Here is a 21,097-nt window from a genome sequence, read left to right on the forward strand (position 1 = left end):
ACCAGCAGCCTGGAGATGCTCTAGATTGCACTTCACAGCCTCAGTCAATCCCACATGGCAAAGCCAAGTGGTTTTTTATCTGAGAGAGGAGAACATGCGACAGCAAGGGCTGTCCCAGCTGACTCAGCCCTCGTGGGCAGCTGCATCACTGAAGAGGATTTTTCCATCGTGTTTTCCACTGCCACTGGAAAACACTGCAAGCCTGTGGGTCTGGGGTTTAAAAGCTACTTTCAGGTCAGCAGAAAGGTCTCTGTCTGGGACAATTCACTGAATTCACTGGAAGATCCTGAAATCTGTTTCCAAGTACATAAAAACCCAGAGGAAATGGTGCTGAGCACCTTTAGGACTTCAAAGTGCTCCTGGCACAAATTTTCTGAACTGCTGGGAAATGGTCCCAAGTCTGGCTTTGGCTCCTCCCCCTGCACTCTGCACTCTCCAGAGCAGCCATCCTACCTGGGAAGGCCAGGGAAGGGAAGGGGCATTGGAACTCCTCTGGGAAGCCCCAGCCCCACTTCCAATGAGCAGTGACCCTGTCAGTGCCTGCAGCCCTCAGCCCAATTCCTGTCACTTGGTGGGTGGCTCCTGATGTGGCACCTGGGGATGTGAGATGGGGGTGGCCCTGGCAGTGTTGGGGCAGCAGCTGAACCCGATGGTCCACTGGAGCTCCTGAACAGGTCCTGGAAGGGGCACAGCATTGCAACCAGGTCCTGTAGCACAGCTGCTTGTACTTCAGGGCTTCTATCTTTTGGTACAGATCCACTGGAATTTAACCTCATAAAAAAATAATTTGGCAAGAATTAACATTAACCCAGGAGTTTCAGGGCATCACCTGTGTGTGATCTCAGTCAGTTTAACTGGGGTTTGGGGGAGAGAAACTGCTTTAAAGGTGTGATCAAACCTCTGTAGAACCCTGTCAGGATTAAGGACAGAAGACCAGGTATGTTGCTAAAAATTACAGAAATTATTCACTTGAATTAATAACAAAGACTAAAAAACCTTAATTAATTCCTCCTGGGCATAGGAGCTGTAAGTGCTGGTGCAGGACACCCTGTGTGAAGGAATATTTCAGCAATGACATTCAAGAACACCAATTACCAGGACAAACTGACACTGACCCGGAACAACAGCCAGGGGAAGATCTCCACCTCTGCCCAGAGCAGTGGCCTCGGGGCGTGTCTGCCTCAGACGGGTTCTGCAGACTTGCGGTGACACAGGGCCCCTCACCGACACCACCATGTCCAGAAGAGGTTGTTTGTGTTATTTTCTCGACCATTTTCTCTTTTCATGTCTTCCCCGAGCCGGGGCGATGAACGATCTCCCCGAGCGCCTGACGCAGCCGCTCCCGCCGCTTACCGGGGCCGGGCCGGGGTTCAGGCTCGCTGGGAGTCCCCTCAGAGCTGAGCCCGCGCCATGCCCGGTCAGGGGGCCTCTCGCCTCAGCGACCGGCACCGAGGGTGCCCCGCCACTGCCTGCCGCCGCCTCACGCTCCCCCGCGGCGCCTCTGACCAAGGCCCCCGTCCCAACCGGGACGTCTTTCGGGGCACGCGGTCCGTTTTGGCGCCATTTTCTCCCTACTCAAAACGCTTGCGCAAATCGTCGCCATATTGGAAAAGTCACCATAGCCTAAGCCGCTTTTTAGGTGTGGTAATGTGAGTTCCGCCCGGAGTCCGCCATCTTGTGTTCTGTCAGAAGCCACTTCCGGTGATGGCCGCCATCTTAGGTGTGGTATCACGTGAGTCCTGCCCAGACCCGCCATCTTGTGTGCTGGCAGCAGCCGGGTCCGAGCGGTTCCGCCACCTCCGGCCCGGGCCGCCCTCTTGGGCGTTGCCGACTTTGATTTGCGGCCAGCTCCGCTCTCTTGGGAGCGGCGTTTGTCGCTGTTCATCACACACACGCACACGCAGTCGCATCACAGCCCCGTACAGCTCGACCGAGCCCCGTCCGGCACCGCCCCGTCCCGCCCGCTGTCCTCAGTCCGGGGTCTCTCATGAGTTTCTTGCCCATGTAATGCAGAAACAACCTCCCATCAACACCATGGTCACAGTTCATCTCTTCTCTGCATACAAAAGCTTCATTAGTCCCAAGCATCACCAAGGCCTCCAGAGTCTGTGAGTCAAGGGCAGTTGTGAAAAAAATCCCTGCTTTCTGCTCATTCAGTTTTCTTTATGACAAATACCTCTGTTATTGATCACATTACCAATAACAGCAGGCAGCTAATCTATGTTCCTGGCAGGATATTCCTGTCCAAGTCCATGAAAATTTCTTTTTGCACCTAACTCATACGTCAGCGTTTGCAGATCCTGAATGCAGAGGGGAACGGGACATCTGTAGCCTTGAGGCCCTGCAGATGTTGGATTTTATGAAGATCTCAACTCCAGAGAAGCCAACACGCAGTCCCGGCTCATTGCATTCCCGGCAGGAACACAAGGGGGTGCTGCAGGACAGGCTGTCAGCATGTGGTGCTGTTCCGGCCCTCACCCTCTGCCCCCGTTGTTTCTCCTGAGCGGTTCCCTCAGCTCTGTCAACGAGCGCAGGAAAAATCAGGTCGTGCTCCGGCACTGGAAGCAGTGATGACATATTCATAAAATTCTGGAATGTTCCGGGTGGGAAGGGAACTTGAAGCCCATTCCATTGACCCTCTGCCATGAACAGCGACACCTTCCGCTATCCCAGGTTGCTCCAAGCCCCGTCCAACCTGGCCTTGGACGCTTCCAGTCACTCCAGGCTCCTGAGTATTACTGCAGCCTGTCAGACTAATTAGTTGTCTCTTGGGATGCTGTAGGAGAGAAGGGTAATTGATGGGGCTGAGGATCACATTAACACATACACTTCTGGGAGCGGCAAACTATGTATTTTTCACCCAAAAAGTGAGAGGTTTTTGTGACACCAAAGCAGAACTCATCTCCAGTTGCGTGAAGTGAGCGCTTCCGGAAAAAAGGCGGAATGAGTTTAAGACAAAAAAATAACGTGGAGAATCAGCAAGTGCCAGCGGTTAGGAGTTAAAAGGGCGAGAACTCACGCGAGCAGGAACAGGAGTATGAGACTTTCAGATGAGACTAACTGCGAGCGCATTAATTTTAAAATTACTTATTTTTCCCCGCCGGCTGGCGCTGGCAAAGCGGGAACTACACTTCCCGTGATGCTCTGGGGCGACGCAGGACGGAGCCAATCAGGCAGGGCGGGGCGAGAGGCGTGGCCAATGAGGAGGCGGGAGAGGCTTGAATATTAAGGCAGCGGCAGCACTTGGGCGTTTTGCTGGCGAAAGGTGCTGTGTCGGGTTGGGCGGCTCGTGCGGCTGGGAGCAGTGTGTGGTACGTCCGGCTGGGTGGGAGGTGGGTCCGGGAAGGGTTGGCGAAGCCTGCGGCGCTCTGGGCTAAGGCGGCCTGAGGAGCTGTGGGGTCCGTGAGGGGAAGAGGGCTGAGGTGCTGTATGGTTAAAGGTATTCGGGGCAGAGGGCTGTGGGGTCCATGGAGGACTGAGGCGGTCCCAGGAGCTGTGAGATGCACGGGGCTGAGGTTTGTGGTACCGTGAGGATTGCGCGCCTGTGGGGTCGGGGGTGGGACCTGAGGGGCTGTGGAGTCTGTGAGGGACCCTCCGGTATCAGTGGAGTCTGTGGGGGGCTGTAAAGTTCGCGTAACTGATGGCTGCCGTGCACTTGAGAAGCGCTTGGGGAGCCGTGAGGTGTGTAGGGCTTGAGGGGCTGTGGGAGGCTGAGGCATTCCTGTGGGGCTGAGGGGCTTTAAGTACTGAGGTGCGCTGGACTGACGGCTGCGGGATTCGTGAGGGTCGCGCAGCTCAGGGATGTGGACTGCGCGGAGCTGAGGGGCACAGAGAGATCCGTGAGGGGCTGTGGTTTGTGAGGTGTGCGGGACTGTGGGTATGTCTGGGGGGTCTGCGAGGGGCTGTGTGGGGTCTGTGAGGAGCTGTGAGGTGTGTAGGGCGGAGCGGCGATGTCTGTGTGGGATCCTTGAGGGGCTTTAGGGTATAAAGTACTTGGCGCTCGCGGCTGTGGCGCTCTGAGGCATATTTTTCTGCCCGGCACGGCGCTGGGGTGCCCGGACAGTGCGGGCTGCCCGGTCCCGGCGTGGGGCGATGCGTCCCGGAGAACCAACAGCCTCGCCTCCCGTCGGTGCCAGCGGGGAGTCCCCGCCGCTCTGCCCGCCGCCCCCCGGCAGGGGTCGAGGCTCGGCTGTGCCCCCGCCTGCTGCAACCGCTGGTCGAACTGGTGAAGGACCAGAGGGTCCCGACTAAGCCTGGCTGGGTCTCCCCCTGGCCGGAGCGCAGCCGTCGGCAGCCCCTGTGAGGAGGGTGTGGGGGATCTCGGGGCAGGGAAAGGAGCAATCACTGGGGAGGGAGATTGCTTAATCTTAGTGGCTTTTTCTGCTAATATTGCTTGCGTGCGGTTCTTCATTGTCAAGATGGGCGCTTTTTTCATATATTTCTGGTAGGGGGGAATTAAACCCCCAAGTCCCTCTAAAAACCCCCTAAAAGTTGGGTATCTAAGTGGTGTATTCTGGCTGCACAGGAATTCAGGGTGAATGGGCTTAGGAAAGCTGTCTCTGTCAGGTTTCAAGTCAGTACCCAGCCGTACAGGTGTCCATTTCCTTTTAAGTGTAGGATTAAAGGAGAGCTGGTCATGCCCCAGCAGTCAGCCACTCCTGCTTGACCAGGGAGAATGTGCAGCTCCTCGGGCAGGGACAGGAGATGTCCAGCCTGCAGAAACAAATCAGTGCAGGATCTTAGAAATTTAACAGGGTAAGGGGGTTGAAAACGGATGGGGAAAAGAGAGGAAGGTGTGTGTAAGTTGATGACTTCTAAACCTTGAAGCAGAGGTGGCGCCTTTCCCCCTTGCCTGTGGTTTGTCTCTGTTGCAAATACAGATTAAATGATAAAATTGTGGAATTGTTTGGATTAGGGGGAACCTTATAGATCATCTGGTTTCACCTTCCAGTAGCCCAGTTTGCTCCAAGCCCCATGCAAACTTGCCTTGGGCACTCCCAAGGATGGATCAGCAACAGCTCCTGTAGGCAATCTGTGCCTGGGCCACAGACCCCTCCCAGGGAAGAATTTCTTCCCAATATCTCATCCAAAGACACTCTCCTTTGGCTTAAGGCCATTCCCCGTTGTCCTGTCACTGCATGCCTTTGTGAATGGTTGCTCTCCTAAAGAGTCCCTGGCCATGTGTACTCTGCTCAAGATTAGCAGGCTGATAAAGCCTTGCTTGAATAAGGTTGAAAAACTCTCTGTGGAGTTTTAAAATCAAGGCCAGGATATTCTTGCTAAGCAGAAGAATTGGCAGAGGTGGCTTGCTGAAATGTTTGGAGGGCAGAAAAGGAATGTAAGAGGCAAGACATGAGGAGGGGAGAGAAGGCAGGCATTATTTAAATCTGTAAGATAGAAGCATAAGAGTTGAATTATTTTGGAAACCTGAAGGAAGAACTTGTTGGCTGTCTTGTGCAGAGAAGGCCTGTGCAGCATTCTGCAAGTCTTGTTTTGAAGTGCTTGTGAGGAAAACAGAAGAGCGCAGATCAAAAGAATTCAAGTGCAGTATCAATGGAATATTTATCCTGGCAATAGGATGACAGAGAGTAGCTTCCAATGGCTTAAACTAAATATCAAAAGGAGCAGCTGTGCTACAGGTGTTGAGGCTGTTGTAGAGAAGTGATAGAAGACCTTGTGTGAAGGGAATCAATCCTGTGAGCTCAGGTTTGTTTCGTAGGTGCTCAGATAAGGCCCAGTGTTGCCATGTTCTTTGTAGCTGAGAAAAGAGGAATAGAAAGTCACGAGGCTGATGCCTGGATGTCCTAGGGTGACTTTATGATGTTTGTGTCCCCCGTGGTCTGTTCTGTTGGTCACGTGGTGTGGAACACAAACCTTTCCAGACCATGTTAGAATGATAATGTAAAAGCAAAGCTTTCCTTGAAAGCCCTTCAGGTCCAGAGTATGGCAAAAAGCCATTGCTCAGAATTCGGTCCTTAGAATAGATAGGATTGGGCCATTGGAATATCTGGCCCACGTTGTCCAATGAGAGAAGCAGTTGGTTAGGTAATCTCCTCCCTGGCTTCTGCCCTCCTCCCCTACCCTTATGCCAGTGATTGCAAAATAAAATGTCCTTGGAGAAGTAGCAGGCAAGAGATAACACAATTTTAGGAATGTGTCAATAAGGGCCTATTCCCTGTGGGAAAGAAAGGTGGGAAAGTACTGGAAGTTACACTGAGGCATTTAACAGGCTACAGAACTCCAAATACGTGAAGAATACATAAAAGCTAAAAACTTTAGGCATCGAGATAATAAAAGTATTTTCATCTATTCATTATGGACATTGTTATAAGTGAAGCTTGGTTAGAAAAACCTCAAATGAGGGAGGGATGCAACCAGTATAAAATTCTTGGAAACTTCAAGAACATTCTTTTCAGATAGAAAGCAGTTTTTTTAAATGTTCGAAAGTAAGCACACTCTTATATTTTAAGAATTTAATAAATTATTTAGAAAGGATAAAACATAAAGCTAAATATACAAGTGCCTGGCAAAGCCAGTACACGCCCCCTTCTTCAGCCCAGGGTCCTTTACTGTGTTGCAGTTACATTACTTCCTCAATTTTTGCTGTAGATTTGTTTTGGGCTCCATGACCACACTTCTCACTTCAGGTTTCCGTTGCGTTTGCACAATTCAATAATTGCAGACTTCAGCAGTCTACAGGGTTCTTCTGCTTGTCTGGTGATGGCACTTTGAGCTTGGTGCTTCTTTTGTGGTTTTTGTTTCTCTGCTTTTGTTATTTTAAATGTATATTTTGCAGTAGCAAGCATATGGTTATAAATGAGGAGCTTGACTAGGCCTATATTCAAGCAGCAATCAATTAATTAATTAATATGGTAAAGTATGAGCATGGGTACAGTGGGGGCAGTTTCCCTCCAAATGCACACTGATAGTTGGGGCTTACAGGTATTTATAGGGGTACTCATAACCTATCTCAGCAGTTTCTATTCCCAATTCTTATTTATCAGCAGTTTCTATTCCAAATTTTTACATCACAAATCTATATACTTCTGTGATTTAGTCTTCTCAGGATGTACATCTCCAAAGGAGTATCCCAGCTGGTGGGGTCTGGCTTTCAAAAGGAGGAAGAAGTATCCCAGCTGGTGGGGTCCAGCTTCCAGATATGGGTCCAACTTTTAATTTCAAGGACTATTAATCTTATGATAGTGATGTCCAGCTTCCCTTGGTCGAAACTATTAATCATTGAGTTGATGTTCATCTTTCTCAAGCTGCTTTTCAGTGTTTTATTAGGGCCTTGAGATAAGCGTGCTTCCTTTTTATATATTCTAAAGCTATAGTTTCAAAGATCCTTACTGCAAGCAATATTTTAAAATTATACTTCAAAAGGTTATTCCTATACTCTTTAAGGCTTACCTACAAGCAGAAAGTTCTTGTCAAAAAGCAGCAGCTAAAAACTTTAATTCAAATGCTCCTAAATCAACTTAAGACTAATATAAGTTAATTGCGAACAAAGGATAGGTTCAAAGGCCTTCCTCCATGCTTTACTTTCCTCAGTTATTTATTACAATTTTTCTTTATAACTGTCCCATGGTCGGTCTCCACACATATCACAATCACAACTATACACCTTGCCTATATTTCCCTGACACAAAACACAGCTTTGTATTTCACAATATCTTAAAATACATCTTTTGCAAGCCCGCTTACATCTTGTGAAAGCCTTGCTTCTCTGTTTGCATTGCCCATAAGCTATTAGTAATTTTTCCATACTTAAAAACAGTTTAAAACTTACAATAATTATTTGCAAGGAGTTACAATCCTATAATTAAAACATATAAATAGTAGCGAGAGCCAACTGCTACATAGTCATTTATAACATTAAATTAATGGAAAAGTTCAGTAAATCACAGGCTTAATATAGCTGAGAAAAGTGAGGAGGAATTATTAATATAAATTTCTTTTACCTATCCCTTTGTGCTGTTTAAAACATTCATTCTGGTCTCTGAATGGTTCTGTATTTGTTTTAATGTCTGCCGTTAGAGTAGTCTCTGCTCCCTCCCTTAATGAAATTTCTTAGATTTAATTAAATAAAATATCCTGTTTCTGGCAGAAGAGGCAAGGATGTTTAATTCTACTCCATTGAAGGGCAGTGCAAGAATAACCTTTAGTGAATACTCTGGCATATTAAAACCTGCACAGGGAAGAAGGGGTTTCTCTTACTGCTGGTTTCAAGATGCCTCAGGAAGTAGTTTGGGAAATGATGGAAAAGAGGAGTGAGTATTCCCATCACATAACTTCCTTTGTGCTGAAGAGTCTCAGGGAATTGAAACAGGCAGATGACAGTAGTGTGTGGCCAGACTAAATTCTACCTCTCCTCTTTACTAATGGATCTCTGTGGAGGGACAGCTGAGCAGTGGAATAAAAAGTACTACACAGTCAATGAATGGTGTGGACATCTTGCACCTCGTGGGCCAGAAGCCCTGGGAACAGTCAACAGAAATATAAAAGAGGAACCAGAAAGAGTGTTGTGCTTTGTCTAAAGCAAATCATGCAAGACTGTGGTTAAGTAATGTTACCAGGAAACATAAATATTGTGGTTATCGCTTTGGCAGTGGAAAATTCTACCCGAAGCTCTGAGAGTACATAAACTGATCTGTAGAAACAGTAAATTGGCTTCTTGCTTGCACCAAGCAGAGCCCCTCTCAGTCACTGTCAGACCTTGGAAACTGTTAAGGGATTTTTGTGGTGCTGCAATGGCCTCTGATGAAAAAATTGAGAAAAAACCAAACTCCAAGTGTGGAGGCTGTTGGTGGACAGGATAATGAGTATTATAGAATTGGGACAATCTTTGCTGTAAAATGAGAACTGTGTGTGATAAATGATTTGTGCTAACTAAATTGTAACTATATCAATGTTTCAGAAAATAATTGTTATAAAGTAATAAAGTATGTAGGATTGAGATAAACAAGCTCCCAAACAGAATTGGCCTTGGCATGAACAAAGTCCTTTGTTACATGTGAAAAACAGGATACAGGATGTGATATGGAGATAAGCAAGATCCCAAAAGAGAGAAAAGTTGGGGCGATTCCAGGTGAGGAATCCAAGTTGTGGTTTTATCTATGAAATAATAAGGCTTATTTGGAACATAATACATACTTACATAACACAAAGATTAGTAAGCATATGCAAACTGTAAAGGTTATTCAGAGGATAGCGAGGAAGATGGCGAGCCTTCCTCTGAAAAGACCAAAGACAAAGCCAGGAGATCCCCTAGCAACAAGTGGAGCATGTGCTATGCAGTGTAGTGATATAGATTTCAGGAATTGAAAATAGGAGGGGATTTATGAAAAAATATTGATGAATATGTATTAGCATACAGTATAGAAGTGTAGTTTGGATTACTTTGTTTCATATGTGTGTCAGGGTGAGAAGCCTTCTCTGTACCACGGTCGCTTTTGCTTATGCTTTATACGAACCTTAATCATACTTAATTAATCACAGCCAAATTTTTTGTATGCTTCATTATATTTAATATACGTGGTTGTATTCATTTATATAAAATTGCAGTTCAGTTAGAATTGCTGCTAAATTAAATTTTATTGTTTATTAATTAGACATACAGAACATCATTCATAACACTGTTAAGAGATTTTTGTGGGGCTGCAATGGCCTCTGATGAAAAAATTGAGAAAAAACCAAACTCCAAGTGTGGAGGCTGATTGTGGACAGGAGAATGAATATTATCATAGAATTGGGACAGTCTTGGCTGTAAAATGAGAACTGTGGCATCTGTGGAAAATAAGGAATACCCAGCCTGACTAGGATAATGTGTGTGTATGTATATATTCCTCAGTATGTATAGACATTCCCTCAGAATAAGAGGAACTGGGGCTGGTGAGGACATGCAGGAGGAGCCTTTTAGGTGCCATTGTTCAGCTGGTGGGCTGTGACTGTGTCAGAAGGGAGTTCATTGGAGAAGTCTCCATCAAGTTTCATTTTCTATAAAGGAAACCATCCAAATGAGAGAGATGAGGAAAAGGGAGATGCAGAATGCAGAGGGATGTGGAGACTGAAATGCATCCCTGTGTTGTTAATGTTGCCTTTCCTTCCCCAGCGTCCTCGCAGCACTGTGAGCTCTGGCTTGGAAGTGCCCCAGTCAGTGCCCAGCTTCACCCCCTATGTGGACGAGTCAGCTCAGCCACAAATGATGTGAGTCTTGAGTTTGAGGTAGGGGGACTGCAACTGGAATTCTCAAAGCTGCTTCCTAAAATTGGGACTTGTTTTGCCAAGTACTTAAGCCTCTCGAGCTGGAAGAATTTAAAAATCTGCCGGCCTGGAAGCAATTAGTGCTGCAGCTTGAAGACAGAGGCTTCAGCAGAGGTTGCATAAGGACATGGGGAGTGTTCATTGCTGCTCATGATGTGGGAGCCTATATCATATTAATATATGCAAATGAGTTTAATAGCTTAGCTCAGTGTGTTTACACAAAACCACAAGCTACCTGTCTTGGGGTGCTGTTTGCTGTGAAAGAGCCGGAATGGAAGCAGATTTGTGGGTGGTTTTTTTCTGTCTTGGGAACTCTGTGCTCAGCATATCTGGAGTTTTATTCTGAAAGAAGCTATCAGAGTTGCCATGCCAACAGTGTTGCTTAGGTCGCGGAGGAGTGAGTGTGCTGCTTGTACAGTGTTCCCTGAAATGCTGATAAATCCCAGGAGATGGGGTGGTTTAATTAGAGCAGAGGAAAACACATTCTTTTCAAGGTTGCTCTGCCTTTCTGTGGCTAATGATGGCCAGGGAATAGACAGGCTCCTTCTGGGAGAGGAGTGGAAGAGACTGTTTGGTGTTACAGACAGTTCCCAGAGGTCTGAATTGCATGGAACCCAGCAATGCTGAGAGGTGGTGAGCAGCAGGGATTGCATGTGGACTACAGAATGGCTCTGGCCGTGGCTGTGCCATGGTTCAGTTGACAAATATGTAAAATCTGCATTCCTGTTTAAACTGTAAGACTATTTCTTTCTCCTGGAAGTCAGTGATGGCGCATCAGAGGGTAAATCTCTTGGCATGCCCATTTCTCTGGGATGAAGATTTGTTACTTACCAAGGCAGCGGCTTTTCATAGCAGGGGGAGGGAAGGAGTGGTTAGAACAGAGCTCGAGGCTAAGTTAGCTGTAAGGGACTCAGGCAGAGATTTGGCATGGAGGTTTAGATTATGTAGTTGAAATCTTATAAGTTCATTTTGTTTTCCTGTCTTTGAATCCATTTCCTCATGGTACAATGGACACCTGCCGGAACAGTAGTTTTAAGACCGAGTATTAACTATTTTAAGTAATTTTGGATATACTGTTTTGGAAGACCTGTGGATATGATGGATCCTCTTGTTTTTTTCTATACAGATGTAGGTCTGCTTCCCCCACTGGCTGCTGTTCCATTTTTCTCTATATTTGTTCAATCCTCTACTTTGACAAATCAGAATACAAGGTAGAATTATTCAAGACCTGGATTCAGAGGGAATGAAAATGGAATCATCCAACCCTTGCTGCAGCCAACTGAAATAACTGTTAGCTGCTTGGTGTGGGAGGGGTTTGTGTTTTGTTTATATTGGTATTTTTTATTTGCTTACTCAGAGTCCCTGATGAGGACATAGTCTTCTCTTCTTCATCTTCAACTTAGAACTATTTAAGCTGCTTTCCTTCTTTCTAGAGAGCTGTAGTATAGTACTGTTCTGTTGCTTGCTGCTAGTTCTGTAGTAGAAACTGGTAGATTGAAATGATCAATGTACTTAGACTCTTGAGAGGAATTTGTTGGAGATGGGCAGCTGCTCTAATAAATATGTAACTGACTGTAACTTCTACTTAGTTGTTCAGCAGATCGTGCCCATCAGAAAAGTGCCCGTCAGCCTCTTGCTGTTCGTAATCCCGTGGATTCTCTGAGTGCCAAGGAAAGCGCAGCAGCAGTAGCAGCAGGAGCCTGTGTAAGGAAACACTTGAGCCCATGGCAGATTTCCTGTCCAGGAGGCACCAAGGCAGCCTGTGCTGCTGTCAGACTGAGTCAGCTTGGCTGGACTGGCATCACATGTCAAGAAAGAAGGATTCTAAACTGCTGCCTGGCATGGCAGTAATTGAAAGGGGCGGTGATGAGATTATACTGGAAATATCATGTTGTGGCTGTGGCTGCCTTGAGCCTGCGGTTGCAAGAGCAACCTGCACTTGTGGCAGGTGTCCCTTGCCGTGGTGAAGAGGGTGGAAGTGGATGGTCTTTAAGGTCCCTTCTGACCTGGAGCATTCTGGGATTCTGTGATAAGTGGAGTTCTTGAAGGCTGAATGTCCCATTCATGTTAGAAGGTGGTGGAGTAGAAGAAAGGGAAGAAAAATGTTCAGCTTTTAACTAAAGAAAGATTTGTGATAAAATCTGCAGGCATTCACTGTCTTTTCTGTTTTTTCCAGGATGAGCTGAATGGAATTGAGCATTTGAGTGAGGATGCGATTGTGACAGGCTCCTACAAGAACAAGACCCTTTGTGCCAACCCAGAGGACACGTGTGACTTTAACAGGGCTGCCCACCTGGCCTCAACGGGGTGGTGGCTCAGAGAGTCCCAGCTCCTGCTTTCTCTCAGAGTGAACTGTAGGAAGACAGTCCAGAATCCAAGAGTGCAGCTCTGAATCAGGAGACACCGGTGGGTGAAGAGGCATACACTGAAGTGTGGGGAGCTGCCAAGGTTGAGACTTAAAATTAAGAGAGTGAGCCACTAGAGGCGATGGGATCTCAAGTGTCAACCAAAGAAAAAGCTCAAGTGTCAGCAGAAGAAAAAGCTATAGTGAATGTGTGGACCCTTATGTTGGGCCGTCGAGGGATAAAAAGTGATAAGAAAGCTCTGTGTACTTTCTTGCAGTGGTGTAGGAACCATGGGGTTGATGCCACCATAGAAGCTGCATTTATTGTTAAAAACTGGGAACGGGCTGGTGAATTGATTTTTGAATCAGCTTCTCGAGGCGATGAGACTGCTAAAAATATTATGACTACCTGGAGGGTGGTGCTGGATACTTTGAAACTGCTGAAACTTGAGGAAAGTGCAAAAACTGCAGCTGAGGCACCACAGGCTCCACCTGCCAAGACACCCAGTGATAGTGGAGCTCAAGAGGGAGCGCTTAGGGGAGGAGGTGCCACATCGAGTTTGCGGATGGAAAGGACGGGCAAAAAGCTAGGAGGGCAGCGGCTGTCATCTGCGCCTACCATCCCTGCAACTCCGCCTGCGCCGTGTGCACCTGCACCCCCGTGTCCTGCACCCCCAGTTACCACAAAGCCATTGTCTCCTCCTCTTCCTACGAATGACCGGAGTGATGATAAACTTCTGCCTGTGGCCCCTCCAGTTCTTGATAGGCCCAGTCACAACCTGGGCATGGAAAGAGGAGCCAGGAGCCAAGCGGCGCTTGGTGCTGAGAGTTCCAGCAGGGGGCTGCTAGCAGCTGGAGCGGCCGGACGCCACATCCCATCGTGTCCACAGCCAAAGCCTGAGAGGCCCAAGAAACCCCCTCTATTAGTAGGTTTGTGGGATCCTAACAGGGGAGACCCAAATTGTCGCCCCACAGCTGGCCCTCAGGAGGATCTTTCTACCATGCAACCAGTGTCAGCTACTATCTCAGGATATGACTGGGTTAGATGTCAATATGGTAAATTAAAGGCTCTTGCTAGTGGGGATCTTGAACTTGCTGAACAACTTTCTGTACCAATGCCCAGGCTGTTCTTGGGTGGCCAAGAGACTGTGAGTGGGACGACTGGGGCTACTATCTCAGCATACAATCCAGTTAGATTTTGGCAATTTATGAAATTATTGGCACTTACTAGTGGAGATTATGAAGCCGCTGAACGAATTTCTGTACCTAGATTCCCTATGTCCTTGGATAACCAAGGGCTGCAAAACAATTGGACTGCCTCCTATCTACAAGTCACCTTTAAAGTTCTCTCCCAGTTACGCCAGCTAGCCACCCAACATGGACTGGGGTCTCCGGTTGTAACAAGGATGTTACGGCTTCTAGCTGAATTTGAAATGACACCCTTTGATGTCAAGCAAATAGCGGGGTTGGTCTGTACCACGATGGAATACATGGTGTTTGAGTCCACCTGGCAGCGATATGTGGAAAAGCAAGGGCTGCGTAATTTAGCGGTGCCACAGCAAGATCCATGCTTTGGGGCAGGGGTCCCTCAACTTCTGGGGTTGCCTTCCATAAATAACCCACAGTTGCAAGCACGCCTAAATCCTTTGATATTGGCACAGGCAAAAGATTTAGGAATGCAGGCCCTGATGGAAGTTGGAAAAATGGCATTGGTAACACCAACTCAGAGTTGTGCAAAAATTAAGCAGGACCCCAAAGAGCCTTATATACAATTTATAGAACGATTAAAAGATGCAATGGAAAAGCAAATAGAAAATGATGAAGCAAAAAATCTGTTGATACGGGCATTGGCACGAAGCAATGCAAATGAAGACTGCAAGAAAGCTATAGACCTATTACCAAGAAGAAATCCATCCTTAGATGAGATGATTGATGCATGTGCTGAAGTTGGAACTGTATCTTATGAAATGACTTTGTTAGTCAGTTCCTTGGCAGCTGCTCTGTTACCCAAATGCTATGGATGTGGGCAGCTAGGCCACATGAAAGCAAATTGTCCCCGTAGGTACCAGTCATCGGGGACACGCCAGAGACAGAGAGCTGTGCCTGTAGTGGGAAGCTGTTACCGATGCGGAAAACCCGGTCATTTTGCCAAGCAATGCTGGTCTAAATTCCATGCTAATGGACAACCTCTTAGTGGGCAGGGAAACAGGAACAAGAGTGCCAAAGGGAAATGCTTTCAGACATGAGCACCTTCCAGTACTCCAGTGCAGGCCTATGCGACCAGCTCACAGGGACAAGAAGAAGATCAGCTGACATGGATGTTTCTGTTGCTGGCCTTATAACTTACAGACTCATTGAAGGTATATAAAATCCCCCTTGAGGCCCATGGGCCTAGTGGAGAAGAATTAAGTACGTTACTATTAGGATGATCAAGAGCAATGTTACATGGGGTTTTTTTGTCCACCCTGGAGTTAGATACAGACTATACGGGACAAATATGTGCTATGGTATCAACACCTACTCCTCCTGTACCCATTCCAGCTAAAAGTCATATTGTTCAACTTGTACCTTTTAAGTCTTTTGTTCCTAAAACAGACTCAAAGCTGCAAGAAAACTGAAGCTTTGGCTTGACAGGGGAACCTGAAGTATACTGGACTCAGGTCGTATCTGATCGAAGACCAAACATGGTTTGTACTCTTACAACGCCTCAGGCAAATCCATCCCAGATCAAGGTCAATGGGATGATAGATACTGGAACAGATGTTATGATCATATCTGCTAATACATAGCTTCAGTCATGGCCCACCATAGCTGTAGGATCTGTTGTTGCTGGCCTTGGAGGTACCACACAAAGTTACTCGACTAGTAAGCCTATGTTAGTTAAAAATCTGGAAGAACAGCCAGCCATGATCCATCCCTATGTTACTGCTGTGCCACTCACCTATGGGGAAGGGATGTTTTGTCAGCATGGGGGGTTTGGCTGGGAACAGTGTTTTAACAGGGGCCACTGTGAAGGGCATAAGGCATCCCACACTTGCCTTAAAATGACTCACTGGAGGACCTGTGTGTGTTGATCGATGGCACCTTGAAAAAGGAAAACTGCATGCTCTTTAATTGTTGGTTAAAGAGCAACTAAATCAAGGACATATTGAGCCATCAACAAGTCCATGGAACACCCCTGTGTTTGTGATTAAAAAGAAATCAGGTAAATGGAAGTTATTCCACGACTTAAGAAAAATTAATACAGTTATGGAAAGTATGGGGGCTTTACAGCCTGGAATGCCATCCCCTGCTATTATACCTGCTACTTGGGACATTTTGATTGTTGATTTAAAAGACTGTTTCTTTACCATTCCTTTACATCCTGATGATATCCCAAATTTGTATTTACAGTGCTCTGTCAATCATGCAGCAAAGAAGGCCTTTTACAGATTCAGCCAAAATTGATGCAAGCACTGCAAGAGTTTAGGTTGCAAATTGCACCTGAGGAGGTGCAACAACAACCCCTATGGAAATACATAGGAGTTAAAATGTTAGATCAGACAATACAGCCACAAACAATTCAATTTTCAACCCAGATCCAAACATTAAATGATGCACAAAAACTTTTAGGTATCATCAACTGGGTATGACCCTATTTAGGGTTAACTACCCCACATTTATCACCCTTGTTTAATATTCTTAAAGGTGACCCTGAGTTAACTTCCCCAAGTGTTGTGGTTTAACATAGCTTGTTTTTCAGTTAAAACCTGTTTTGCTCCCCTCCTAATCCTTATCTTGCCACAGAAAATGAGTAAATAATTCTGGTGGGTGCACTGGCGTTTGGCCAGTGCTAGACCCACTACATTAATTGGTGTGTTGGCCAGAAAACTCAGGCTGGCCAACCAAAACCATTACACTTAATAGGTGGTTTTGCCCGGTGACTGAAACCACTGCATATTTTGGTGGAGAATGCATGCAGTTGGTGAAAGCTGTGAGATAATGATTAATTAGGAGAACTATAGGGCAAAGCAAGTATTAAGTACTAAGTTTAAATAGAATGATAGTGGAAAATTGACATTGTAATTATAGTAAAATGTCTAGGGGTGGAGGTTAGTGCAAGAAATTTTTTTCTTCTGTTTAGTTTAGTAATTTTTATTGTTCTAAGTAGAAGTTGTAATTTTGATAATTTTTAAATGGGTAATCACAGAGACAAGAGGTGGAGAATGTTGTGGTTTAACATAGCTTGGTTTTTAGGTAAAGAGAAAATCCATCAGTTGTGGAAGTGGTTCTCTGTAAGGACTGCTAACAGCTTCCTCTGGACCCAACAGAATCAATTATCTGGCTAGTTTTGAATGTTGACGCCTTGTTAAACCACTTAAGGAAGCTGAACAAACCCCTGTGTAATCACATTTTAAAATGAGCTAAACCCACAAAAAGCTCTCTCGCTTCCAGCTTTTGAACAGGTAACTGGACGCTGGTCAGGCCAGGCTGCACTTTACCACGTGGCCCACATGGCCTGGTAGGGTGGGGCCAGGCCCTGCTCTGCTACAGCGCTGGCCACACCATTAAAATTGATAATGGCCCTGTCTGTATCAGAGAAAACTCATCCATTCTTGCAATTCTGGGATGTGTCCGCATCTCACTGGCATTCCTCATATTCCCCTACAGGCCAAGCCATTGTTGAGCTTGCCCATGGCACTTTGAAGTGCATTCTTGAAAAAGGGACAATATCTGGTGAAACCCCACAAAGTAGGGTGGCCAAAGCTCTGTATACATTGAATCTCTTTATGATATTGCCAAACTCCCAAAACCCCCTTATTTTAATTTTTTTTTGTCACTGCAGTCCTCTAGTGATGTCCAGTTGCCCAAGCCTGAGGTATGGGTATGGGACCTCATTACCATCAAGTGGGAAGGTCCTTGGGACTTGGTCACTTGGGGGCACGGGTATGCTTGTGTTTCTACAGATGCAAGAATGTGATGGGTACCTGCCCAGTGTGTGCGCCCTGCTCTAGGCTCTGCTCTGGATCACAACCAGCAGCGCCTCCCTGAGGGCCCCTCAGCTGTTGTGCATCTATGGCACAACCAGAACAACCTTTTCACCCATGCTTCGTGGGGGTACCCTTGAATGGCACACAAAGTGTACAAGTAACACAAAACGTTGTCTAGATGCGATGCTCTTCCCAGAACAATTGTAATGCTTAAAACCCCTGTAGGGAACTATGGGATGTTTGAGATGACAATTTACCTGTTGCTTTACTTGAACCCCAAGAGTTAGACATTTTAGGGACATTATCAGCAGAAGGATGTGTACTTTTTAATTACACACTGGAACATGATATGTGGGACAGAACTGGAGCAGAAAAGCAATAAGTTACCCCAAATAGTTTCTGGATTAAAGAGATTGGCTTGCTTTGTAGCAAAAAGAGTAAATGAAACTTGCTTAATTTTGAGTGCTTTGGCTATAGATGTAGATATCAGGCAGCATGCTGTTGATTTTCTTTTGTTAGCTGATGGACATAGTTGTGAAGAGCTTGATGGCATGTGATGTTTGGAGAATTTTCTGGGATGGATCACTGACTGGAAGAGTTAGGTTTATCAGGCTGGGTGAAGAGCCTCATCTGAACTGGGCTTATCATTTTTTGCATCACCATAATTATTTTGTTCGTTGTGCCATGTTTGTTATCCTGTCTGCCAAGGGCTGTGAGAGGATGATAAAGACCACCTTTGAAGTTGAAATACAAAAAGGGACAATTATCATGTCTAACAGCTGGCCTGCAGGCCTCACAGACACAAGTAACCTTGACCTTGTCTTGATCAGCCTGTACCTATGAGAAAAGGAAATCTTTAAGGAAGACTTTTTCTTCTTTAAGGAAGAAAACAATGAAGAGCTGAAGGACTTAACTGCAAGGAATGGATGCTGGCCAATCTTTGGCGAGCACATATGGAGGTAGCTATTGGCCAGTGAGCTGGGTGGCAGCAAGTGACCAGCCACTTGGGATTGAATGTGCTGCTTTTGACAACCATATAAATATGAGCTGTGAACAATAAAGATCACTATTCCTGCTTGAACCTTGGAATGTCGTGTCTGTCTCTGCTGTGATGCAAAAGCATATGGGGAGTGTTCAGTGCTGCTCATGATGTGGGAGCCTATATCATATTTATATATGGTAATGAGTTTAATAGCTTAGCTCAGTGTGTTTACGCAAAAGCACAAGCTCTGTGTTAGGGTGCTGTTTGCTGTGAAGCAGCCCCAAATGGAGGCAGACTTCTGGCTGGTTTTTTTCTGTCTTTCTGGAGTTTTATTCTGAAATAAGCTATCAGAGTTACTGTGCCAATAGCGCTGCTTAGGTTGTGGAGTGAGACAAAAAAAGACTCTGCAGATACAATGTGAATCAAGAAAAAAGCATTTATTGTCCTTCTAAAAGTTGTTTATATTTACTTCTTATCTTGGTCAACACAGTCTTACATTGTTTCATTGGTAGCTCTGCCTTGTCCATGCATCTCTTGATTGGTAGCTCTACTTTCTCCACCAGGCAAGCATGCATCTTAATCCAATTTGTAGATGCTGATAAGCGTCATTTTAGTCAGGTGGACAACCCTGTGTTTGTCACTAACTTTGCTGCTGCTTCTTTCTTCTTGCAAATCAGCTTTTCTATCCACAAAGAAGACCTTGTTCTTTAGTTCCAGAAGGTTAGACTGGTTCATTAAATATATGTCCATTTTACAGTAAATATGAGCCCAGAATGGAGGAGTGAGTGTCCTCCTCATACAGTGCTCCCTGAAATGCTGATAAATCCCAGGAGATGGGGTGGTTTAATTAGAGCAGAGGAAAACACATTCTTTTCAAGGTTGCTCTGCCTTTCTGTGGCTAATGATGGCCAGGGAATAGACAGGCTCCTTCTGGGAGAGGAGTGGAAGAGACTGTTTGGTGTTACAGACAGTTCCCAGAGGTCTGAATTGCATGGAACCCAGCAATGCTGAGAGGTGGTGAGCAGCAGGGATTGCATGTGGACTACAGAATGGCTCTGGCCGTGGCTGTGCCATGGTTCAGTTGACAAATATGTAAAATCTGCATTCCTGTTTAAACTGTAAGACTATTTCTTTCTCCTGGAAGTCAGTGATGGCGCATCAGAGGGTAAATCTCTTGGCATGCCCATTTCTCTGGGATGAAGATTTGTTACTTACCAAGGCAGTGGCTTTTCATAGCAGGGGGAGGGAAGGAGTGGTTAGAACTGAGCTCGAGGCTAAGTTAGCTGTAAGGGACTCAGGCAGAGATTTGGCATGGAGGTTTAGATTATGTAGATGAAATCTTATAAGTTCATTTTGTTTTCCTGTCTTTGAATCCATTTCCTCATGGTACAATGGACACCTGCCAGAACAGTAGTTTTAAGACCGAGTATTAGCTATTTTAAGTAATTTTGGATATACTGTTTTGGAAGACCTGTGGATATGATGGATCCTCTTGTTTTTTTCTATACAGATGTAGGTCTGCTTCCCCCACTGGCTGCTGTTCCATTTTTCTCTATATTTGTTCAATCCTCTACTTTGACTAACCAGAATACAAGGTAGAATTATTCAAGACCTGGATTTCAGAGGGAAGGAAAATGGAATCATCCAACCCTTGCTGCAGCCAACTGAAATAACTGTTAGCTGCTTGGTGTGGGAGGGGTTTGTGTTTTGTTTATATTGGTATTTTTTATTTGCTTACTCAGAGTCCCTGATGAGGACATAGTCTTCTCTTCTTCATCTTCAACTTAGAACTATTTAAGCTGCTTTCCTTCTTTCTAGAGAGCTGTAGTATAGTACTGTTCTGTTGCTTGCTGCTAGTTCTGTAGTAGAAACTGGTAGATTGAAATGATCAATGTACTTAGACTCTTGAGAGGAATTTGTTGGAGATGGGCAGCTGCTCTAATAAATATGTAACTGACTGTAACTTCTACTTAGTTGTTCAGCAGATCGTGCCCATCAGAAAAGTGCCCGTCAGCCTCTTGCTGTTCGTAATCCCGTGGATTCTCTGAGTGCCAAGGAAAGCGCAGCAGCAGTAGCAGCAGGAGCCTGTGTAAGGAAACACTTGAGCCCATGGCAGATTTCCTGTCCAGGAGGCACCAAGGCAGCCAGTGCTGCTGTCAGACTGAGTCAGCTTGGCTGGACTGGCATCACATGTCAAGAAAGAAGGATTCTAAACTGCTGCCTGGCATGGCAGTAATTGAAAGGGGCGGTGATGAGATTATACTGGAAATATCATGTTGTGGCTGTGGCTGCCTTGTCCCAGGAAGTGTTCCAGGCCTGGTCGGATGGGGCTTGGAGCAATCTGCACTTGTGGCAGGTGTCCCTTGCTGTGGTGAAGGGGGTGGAAGTGGATGGTCTTTAAGGTCCCTTCTGAGCTGGAGCATTCTGGGATTCTGTGATAAGTGGAGTTCTTGAAGGCTGAATGTCCCATTCATGTTAGAAGGTGGTGGAGTAGAAGAAAGGGAAGAAAAATGTTCAGCTTTTAACTAAAGAAAGATT

General features: G+C 45.9%; 1 protein-coding gene across 8 annotated transcripts in view; it reads left to right on the forward strand.

Moving 5' to 3' along the window:
• The first annotated feature begins 3,197 nt into the window (after positions 1-3,197).
• Positions 3,198-21,097, forward strand: part of BUB1B (BUB1 mitotic checkpoint serine/threonine kinase B) — a 43,877-nt gene continuing 25,977 nt past the window's right edge. For 2 of the 8 annotated variants that reach the window (XM_059848724.1, XM_059848728.1), the window contains exons 1-2: positions 20,136-20,154; positions 20,534-20,648. The gene's annotated coding sequence lies outside the window, so the exon portion shown is untranslated. Of the gene's footprint in view, positions 3,333-10,111; positions 10,225-20,135; positions 20,155-20,533; positions 20,649-21,097 lie in introns of those variants that run through there. The other 6 variants (XM_059848729.1, XM_059848730.1, XM_059848725.1 and 3 more) reach the window with 6 other exon arrangements.

The sequence above is a fragment of the Haemorhous mexicanus genome, chromosome 6 (genome assembly GCF_027477595.1).
Source record: "Haemorhous mexicanus isolate bHaeMex1 chromosome 6, bHaeMex1.pri, whole genome shotgun sequence".
Taxonomy (NCBI): Eukaryota; Metazoa; Chordata; class Aves; order Passeriformes; family Fringillidae; genus Haemorhous; species Haemorhous mexicanus.